The following is an 8,661-nucleotide window of genomic DNA, read 5'->3' as shown; positions in this document are numbered from 1 at the left end:
CAAGCTGGCAAGTATAAATCAGCCTTGACATCAGACCAGGATGAGATATTGTTATGGCTCAAAGGCTTCCTAGGACCAACGGACACACACACACACACACACACACACACACACACACACGTGCGCACACTCAGGGAACTGAAAGCTGGAGAAGAGAAAATAAACTCCATAGCCACAATAACAAGCTTTGACAATTATATCCAATTTATAAATACCTTTTCCTCACTCTCCCCACAAAAAGGGACACAGAGATGCCCGGCCCTTCTCCCTTCTCACTCACTCTTTTTTGTTTTTGTTTTTGTTTTGTTTGTTTGTTTGTTTGTTTGTTTTGGGACAGAGTCTTGCTCTGTCACCCAGGCTGGAGTACAGTGGCGCCATCTCGGCTCACTGCAACCTCCACCTCCCAGGTTCAAGCAATTCACCTGCCTCAGCCTCCCAAGTAGCTGGGACTAGAGGCACACACCACCATTCCTGGCTAAATATTTTTTAATTATAGTAAAAAAATTATTATTTTTAAAGTTATAGTATAGCTGGCCCTATCTCACATGTATCTTAAAGCCCATTTTCTTCCAGTAGAGTCTCCCTGTCTGTGCCGAGGGTGGCTGCGAAAATGCAGGGAGACCCTAGGGTCAAATAGAATTATAGAAGCATGAGAAGCTTACCTAAGGGTATGGGATTTTGGGGACTCAGTAAAAGGAGAAGGAAGGAGGTGGGAGTGCCCCCAACAAAAGATACAGATACTAGATCCTCCTGATTTGAGGAGGCTGCTCCTTTAAGCCCCGGGAACATCTGGGTGGTGGTGTCACATCACATCGGGATGGAGAGAATGCTGAGTGATGCCATCAGCTCTAGTAGTCTTCACCTCTGGGCCATGCGCTGAGCTCTAGAAAGATATTCAGTCGGAGTCTTGGTCTAGATGTGAGCTTGTGGGGGAGCAAAGGGTGAAGGTGGCAGGTGGTGATTTGAGCCATCACTATGGCTTGCTAAGAGGTACCTTCAGGCAGGGTGAGTCTGTTCTCTCTGAAACAATGTAGACCTCTCCTGGGCACACAGGACCCTGTCTGTTTGGTGAATATCATGCCAGTTTCCCCTAGCAACCTCCTCTTGCCCACCGCAGCTCAGTATAGCAACAGGATCATTTATGTTTCAGCTGGAATCTTCCTTTCCCTACCATCTCGTGGTTCTGTGGCTAGAGCCTGACATTTACGTGTTTCTAACCTAGGTTCTGGCCTCACTAGCTGCATAATCTTGAGCAAATTACTCGGTCTTTTATGGCTGTGGTTTTGTGTTTCTTTGTTTGTTTTTATTTTTTTTTTAGACGGAGTCTCCCTCTGTCACCCAGGCTGGAGTGCAGTGGCACCATCTTGGCTCACTGCAATCTCCGCCTCCTGGGTTCAAGTGATTCTCTTGCCTCAGCCTCCAGAGTAGCTGGGATTATAGGTGCATGCCACCACACCTGGCTAATTTTTGTATTTTTAGTGGAGATGGGGTTTCACTATGTTGCCCAGGCTGGTCTCAAACTCCTGACCTCAGGTGATCTGCCTGCCGCTCAAGTGCTGGGATTACAGGTGTGAGCCTCTGTGCCTGGCCTTTTCTGTTTTTTATCTGAAATGGGAATCATAATAGCAACTACTTTGTAGACTTGAGATGCAGAAATCCTTACCTAAAGTACTCCTTAAATAAAGTGCTATAGAAGTGGCCCTGTCTTTTCTAAGTGATCCTTATTTAAGTCCCATTTGCCATTGAGCTGGGCTCTTGGGAGAGGCGTTTTCTGGATACAAACAGAAGTGCCTTCCTTCCACCTAGTCTCTTTTCTTTCCATTCCTCTAGAGACCTTGAGGCCTTCTGGCTATCACTGGCTATTCTTCAGCAGAGCTGGGTCTCCGCCCACCCTTCCCCAGAGACAATGACATAAAGGGGGCTCCTCTGGGTGAGTCCATCAGAGCCTGAGTCCTTTATCAGAAGCACGGGACTGCTTCTTGCAGACAGTGATGTTAATTTTTGTTTTCTGTTGGCTCAATTCTCAGAAGCACTAACAGGGATGGCCCTACTCTGTGGCAAGGATGAATGCTCAGGATGAAGCCTGCTCCAGAAGGTCTAACTGTCTAACTTGGGTTTTTGTTTTGTTTTGTTATTTTGGAGATAGAGTCTCACTCTGTTGCCCACGCTGGAGTAGAGTGGCATGATCTCGTCTTACTGCAAACTCCACCTCTGGGGTTCAAGTGATTCTCCTGCCTCAGCCTCCCGAGTAGCTGGGATTACAGGCGCCTGCCACCACACCAAACTAAATTTTGTATTTTTAGTAGAGACAGCATTCACCATGTTGGTCAGGCTGGTCTTGAACTCCTGACCTCAACTCCACCTGCCTCTGCCTCCCAAACTTAGGTCCTTTTAACTTCGAGACCAGCCAGCGTCCAAGTAGTGATGATCGCCTTGGTGTGGTCCTAGCTTGGGGATGAGTTCTGATCTGCATTAGCCACCAACCCCATGCCATCAGCATGAGTGGGTTCCCACGTGGTCTTCATTGTGCAAATGAGATCAAGCCCTGGGGGAGCTCAAGGGACTTCTCAGGTCACACAGTGACAATTTGGACTCGAACCCAAGATCATCTGGCCCCAGGGCTTGTGTTTCTAACATGGACCATCAGGCCCTTAGAGCACCAGGTGGAATCCTCTGCTCAGAGGCATGGCTAGGAGCCCCCATTTTTGCCAGGGGTCACAGTGGGTGAAGCTCTGCGCTTCGGAAATCCAAGGGTCACCAGAAACATTCCTTCCAGGGATCCTGCTTGCACTTTTTGCTGCTGTTAGTTGAGTTCCCTGCTAATTTTCTCAGCAGCCCAGAGCTTTGGCTATGTCTTTCTTGCCCGCTCTTTTCTCCCTTCTGGATGAACAAGACATTTAATATCATCTCCTACTTTCTTGGAAATGTCCCAGCTCCGTGGTCAGGAGTGTTAATAATCTGACAATGCACAGTGACAGATTCCTGAGAAGGGTGTGGGGAGGTCTGGCTCAGTCTGACTTTTCCCTGCAGAGGGAAGGAGGGAGCCACCATACCCAGAACCCTAAAGCTCGACTTTGTAACAACCTAATGGTAACTAGGGCCTTCCCTCAGACGTTTCAGGAAGCAAGATCACAGGCTTTATCTCCTTCCTTTCTTCTGATAGCCTCCAACCGCCTGAAGTATTACCATGCCACTTACAGGCATAACTCAAAGCGATAAGACAACTCCTCCAAGGTCACACAGTTAGTACAACCCAGGTGTTCCGAGCCTCATGTCTGAACTCATTTCCTGTAACTTTCATGACCTCTCTGCTCTGCTACCATTCCTTCACCACCCTATCCCTTCTTTGAGCCCAGTTCAATCCTATTTTCACCTCCTGCCTCCAGAGAGTCTACAGCTTTGTGAACAGCCTCTCTCTGGGCCAGCGGACCTCCAAGATACAGCAGCTTCCCTCACCCCCTGAAACTATTTGTGCTGTGAACTCTTAAGAGCTGCCATTCTGGGAGAATGTGTGACCCTGTGGGCCAGTAGAGCTCATTTCAAGGAGGAAGTGACCACACAGAGCTTAGTTGGAGGCAGAGATTGCAAATGGAAAAAGGGAGGGATGTGGGCTGTGGACACTGCTCATTCGTTTGTCTAGCAAATGCACTGTATGCCAACCCACACTCGAGGTTCACACATGAACTGGATACCACCCCGTCCCCAAGGAGCCCAAGGGGAAATCCTATTGCTTTCCTCTCTAGGCCTGCACTGGCTGCCTCAGCCCGCTGATGTATGTTAACTCCCTCAGAAAATAAGGGTTCCACATCTGAAAGAGCCCCAGAGGCAGGTACTTTTCCTCCCTGTCATGGCTGGGGAGTCTTGTCTGGAATCCCAGGCACTCTGCCAATAGTTTGGTATCTTCAGGATTTTCCCACCTGCTCAGCAGGTTGCCCCAGCTCCAAAGGGCTCCAGGTGGTTCCCAAGAACAGGGAACCAAGGCGTGAAAGAGCCTCTCTCTAGAAGTCATGGGAGTGAAAGTCCTGTGCCAGGCCACCCCAGCTGATGGGGGGACCTGGATCACCAAGGCTGTACCCAAACTGTGCTGACATCAAGCCCTGGTGACACCTTGAGGTTTAGTCCAGGAACATCTTGTCTTACCTCAGGAGCAGGGAGGGGGACTCAGAATACATATGGAAGCTGGGTACTGTGGCTCACACCTGTAATCCCAGCCCTTTGGGAGGCCGAGGAGGGAAGATCACTTGAAGTCAGGAGTTTGAGACCACCCTGGCCAACATGATGAAACCCCATCTCTACAAAAAAAAAAAAAAAAAAATTAGCCAGGTGTGGTGGTGGGCAACTGTAATCCCAGCTCCTCAGGAGGCTGAGGCAGGAGAATCGCTTGAACCCAGGAGGCAGAGGTTGCCATGAGCCGAGATTGCACCATTGCACTGCAGCCTGGACAAGAGCAAAAGTCCTCTCAAAATAATAATAATAATAGGGAAATAGGACTAATCAACTTCTTAGAGCTGGGACAAAGCAATGTGAATTAAAATGCCCAGAATTCAATGTTAACAAACACTGGAATGTATTATGTTGGTGCAAAAAAGTAACTGCGGTTTTTGCCATTGAAAGTAATGGCAAAAACCGCAATTACGTTTGCATCTGCCTAACATGTGTTGGGGGGGGGCAGGTGGATAATAGGGAGGGGCAGGTACATGAAGCTTGCAGGCCCAAGTCCCAGAGGCAAGCCCCAGTGGCCCTAGACAGGCAGAGACACACGCCTAGGCCTAAAGGCTTATAGGTCAAGTTACACCAAGGGTGCAGTTAAGACCTCAAATCCCTCTCCAAAGTCGGGGGCTTAGAGCCTGCCAGAAATGTCAAGTAGGTAGGTATTCAAGCCTCAGATATTTTATTTTGTTGATTTCCTCTGGTTACTCATAGACAGCTCTAGCCTAAAGGTTTTGGAGCAATGCTTAGCTTCAGCTGGAGAGAAAGCCACAGGTCTGGGATTCCCACCATCAAATAAAATGAGCACTTTCTTCTCATCTCGTCTCCCCCAGAGGGCTAGGATGCAGGCTAGAAGCATCTACTGACCTTGAAGCAGCTTTCTACTCTACTCTAGGCATTGGAGGGCAGGGACTGGGCCTCCTTGTCTTTGTCCGCAAGGCAAAACTTCTCTGTTGTTAAATGTTTGTGGAAGGAGCCTGAATTAGGATAAGGAGCAGAATTACAAAAGGGCCTAATGACTTTGTCCTGGAGGTGTGCTTTATTGATAATTGGGAAAATCAAAGCTAAATGCTCGCAAGAAGGAAAACAGATTACTTTTTTTTTTCTTTAAAAATTTTTTTAAATAAAGACAGGGTTTCACCGTGTTGGCCAGGCTGGTCTTGAACTCCTGACCTCAAGTGATCTAAGTCTGTCTAGCACCTCTCTGCTCTGCTACCACTCCTTCACAAAGGCTTGGCCTCCCAAAGTGCTGAGATTACAGGCGTTAGCCACCTCGCCCGGCCGGAAAACAGATTACTAACAGATAGCCTAAGAAAGCCAAAATAGTGTATTGAAAATGGAAGGAAAGATGGGGAGAAGGAGAGGGCTCAGAGAAAATCAGGAACATTTTTTTGTTTTTGTTTTTAACTTAAGCCGTGATTTTAGGAGAAAAAGGTTCGGCATGCCAGGAACCGGGGAAGGCTTCCACCTGGAAGCAGTGTTGTAGAAGGGGACCCACTGGGGGCCTGCATGTGCCCAGCAAATGGCCAGATGCTGGCTAGAGTGCAGTGGCACACTCTCAGCTCACTGCAGCCTCAACCTCCAGACTCAAGTGGATTCTCCCACCTCAGCCTCGGGTGTGCACCACCACACCTGGCTGATTTTTATATATTTTTGCAGAGATGGGGTTTTTGCCATGTTGCCCAGGTTTCTCCTGAACTCCTGGGCTTAAGCAATCTGCTGGCCTCAGCCTCCCAAAGTGGTGGGATTACAGGCATGAGCCACCAGGCCCAGCCTACATGATCTCTTTTAATATTCACCCCAATAGGGGAAGGTAGAGATTGCTCATTTCACAGATGGGGAAGCTGGTGGGTAACTTGTCAGCTCATAAATGGCAGAGCTAGAACTCCAAGCCTAAGGTGTCTCCAAACCTCTATCCAGCCAGCCTCTCCCACCATCTTGTTGCAGCTCCTACTTGTTTTGAAGATGCATTTGGCCCCAGGTCATGATGACAGCAATCAAATTCACTCTAGTTGCTTTCTAGTCATTTATCAGGCTTTCACACCTGATATCTCATTCCTCTTTACATCCTCCAGATGAGGCTAGCAGAGGGGTCCTGTGCTTTCTGGACACACAAGGAGAGCCAGGCCAGCCAAGGGTGGGGAGGTGGGAATCAGTGACTTCCCTGTATGAAAGAAAATAGAATCTAGGGACCCCACATTCACTATGTGAGAGGAAAAGTTTTGGTTTTTTTGTTTGTTTGTTTGTTTTTTGAGACGGAGTTTTGCTCGTTACCCAGGCTGGAGTGCAATGGCACAATCTCAGCTCACCGCAACCTCCGCCTTCTGGGTTCAAGCAATTCTCCTGCCTCAGCCTCCCGAGTAGCTGGGACTACAGGCGCGCACCATCATGCCCAGCTAATTTTTGTATTTTTAGTAGAGATGGGGTTTCACCTTGTTGACCAGGATGGTCTCGATCTCTTCACCTTGTGATCCACCCGCCTCGGCCTCCCAAAGTGCTGGGATTATTGGCGTGAACCACCGTGCCCAGCCGTCAAAGGGAAACTTTAATCCCAGCACTTTGGGAGGCTGAGGTAGGTGAATTGTTTGAGCTCAGGAACTCAAGACCAGCCTGGGCAACATACTGAACCCCTGTCTCTACAAAAAAAAAAAAAAAAAAAGCACAAAAATGTAGCTGGGCATGGTGGCGCATGCCTGTAGTCCCAGCTACTCAGGAGGGTGAGGTGGGAGGATCGCTTGAGCCAAGGAGGTCAAGGCTGTAGTGAGCTATGACTGCAGCACAGCACTCCAGCCTGGTGCAACACAGCAAGACCCTGTCTCCAAAGAAAAGGGGGAAGTTAAGCTTGGAAACCACAAAAACTGCTTTTGGGCCGGGTGCGGTGGCTCAAGCCTGTAATCCCAGCACTTTGGGAGTCCAAGGCGGGTGGATCATGAGGTCAAGAGATCGAGACCATCCAGGTCAACAAAGTGAAACCCCATCTCTACTAAAAATACAAAAAATTAGCTGGGCATGGTGGCGTGTGCCTGTAATCCCAGCTACTCAGGAGGCTGAGGCAGGAGAATTGTCTGAACCCAGGAGGCTGAGGTTGCAGTGAGCTAAGATCTCGCCATTGCACTCCAGCCTGGGTAACAAGAGGGAAACTGTCTCAAAAAAAAAAAAAACCTGCTTTCCTTTTGTTCCCAGATAGCTGCAATTTCACAACCCTGTGTCATAGCCTAATTTCCTTTGCTCCCGATAGAAATACTGAGCAGGAGACAATGCAGCACTGACTTTTTCTTCTACTCCTCTTTCACATGTAAAATGTAGGTTTGCAGAGGCTAGATCAGAGCCTCTCCTGTTTGTAACCTCACTGCCTTTCCTCCCTCCCTCTTCTTTTCCTCTCCTGCTTGCTCTTTCTCTTTTAAATACATAAGTTCCCAAAACCCTTTTTGGGAAAAAAAGGTGATTTTTCCCTGGTGGATCCTCAAGCGTGGCTAACTAAACCTCTATTTGATTAAGACCTGCCTCAGTCACTTTTTGATTTACACCCATGATGACCTGGCCAGGGTTCGAATCCACATGTTTGCCTCCCAAGTGGCTCTGAACCCCACCTTTTCCTCTACATGTCCAGTTTAGAATTTGATTTTTTTTTTTTTTTTTTTTTTTTTTTTGAGAGAGTCTCCCTCTGTCACCCAGGCTGGAGTGCAGTGGCACCATCTAGGCTCACTGCAACCTCTGTCTCCCCGGTTTAAGCGATTCTCCCGACTCAGTCTCCCAAGTGCTGGGATTACAGACACATGCCACCACGCCCGGCTAATTTTTGTATTTTTAGTAGAGACGGGGTTTTGTCATGTTGGCCAGACTGGTCTCAAACTCCCGACCTCAAGTGATCCACCCTCGTCGGCCTCCCAAAGTGCTGGGATTAAGGCGTGAGGTACCACACCAGGCCCAGAATTTGACTTTCATACCAGGATGGAGTGGCCACACCATCAGATCTCAAGAGCTGGTTGCGGCTGCGCTGCAGAGGGAAAAGGAAACCACACTCCCCAGAAAGCAGAATGTCCCTGACGGCTTAGAAACCTCGAAGCCATGGGGAGAATCTGGGGCCTCCACACTCACTTCCTTTAAAACCCGAGGGTGGGGGTCGGCTAGAGGCAAAGGAACTTCCACTTTGCACCTTGTCCGCTTTTCTTTTGCTGACTGCTTCGCCGCTGGCATTGTACCTTGGTAATGATCATTTCAGCTGAAACTATTCTCTAAAAAGAATGGAGCCCGAGGCATGCCTCATAGGATTCAGGCTCTGGGACTCAGGAGCTGGTCCTCCTTGACCTTCACTTGGAGTAAATTTAGCCTCAGCTGATACTTAGGCGGCAAAGGCACAGACTTGGGGATGCGGGAAGCTCCGGGGCTGTCACCCTGCAGAAACCCTTCTGACGCCCACTCCAGGCCTGGCCTCGCCTCGGGGCTGGTAGG

This window comes from Callithrix jacchus, chromosome 5 (genome assembly GCF_049354715.1).
Source record: "Callithrix jacchus isolate 240 chromosome 5, calJac240_pri, whole genome shotgun sequence".
NCBI classification, from domain to species: Eukaryota; Metazoa; Chordata; class Mammalia; order Primates; family Cebidae; genus Callithrix; species Callithrix jacchus.
Note: the sequence above shows the minus strand (reverse complement) of the source record.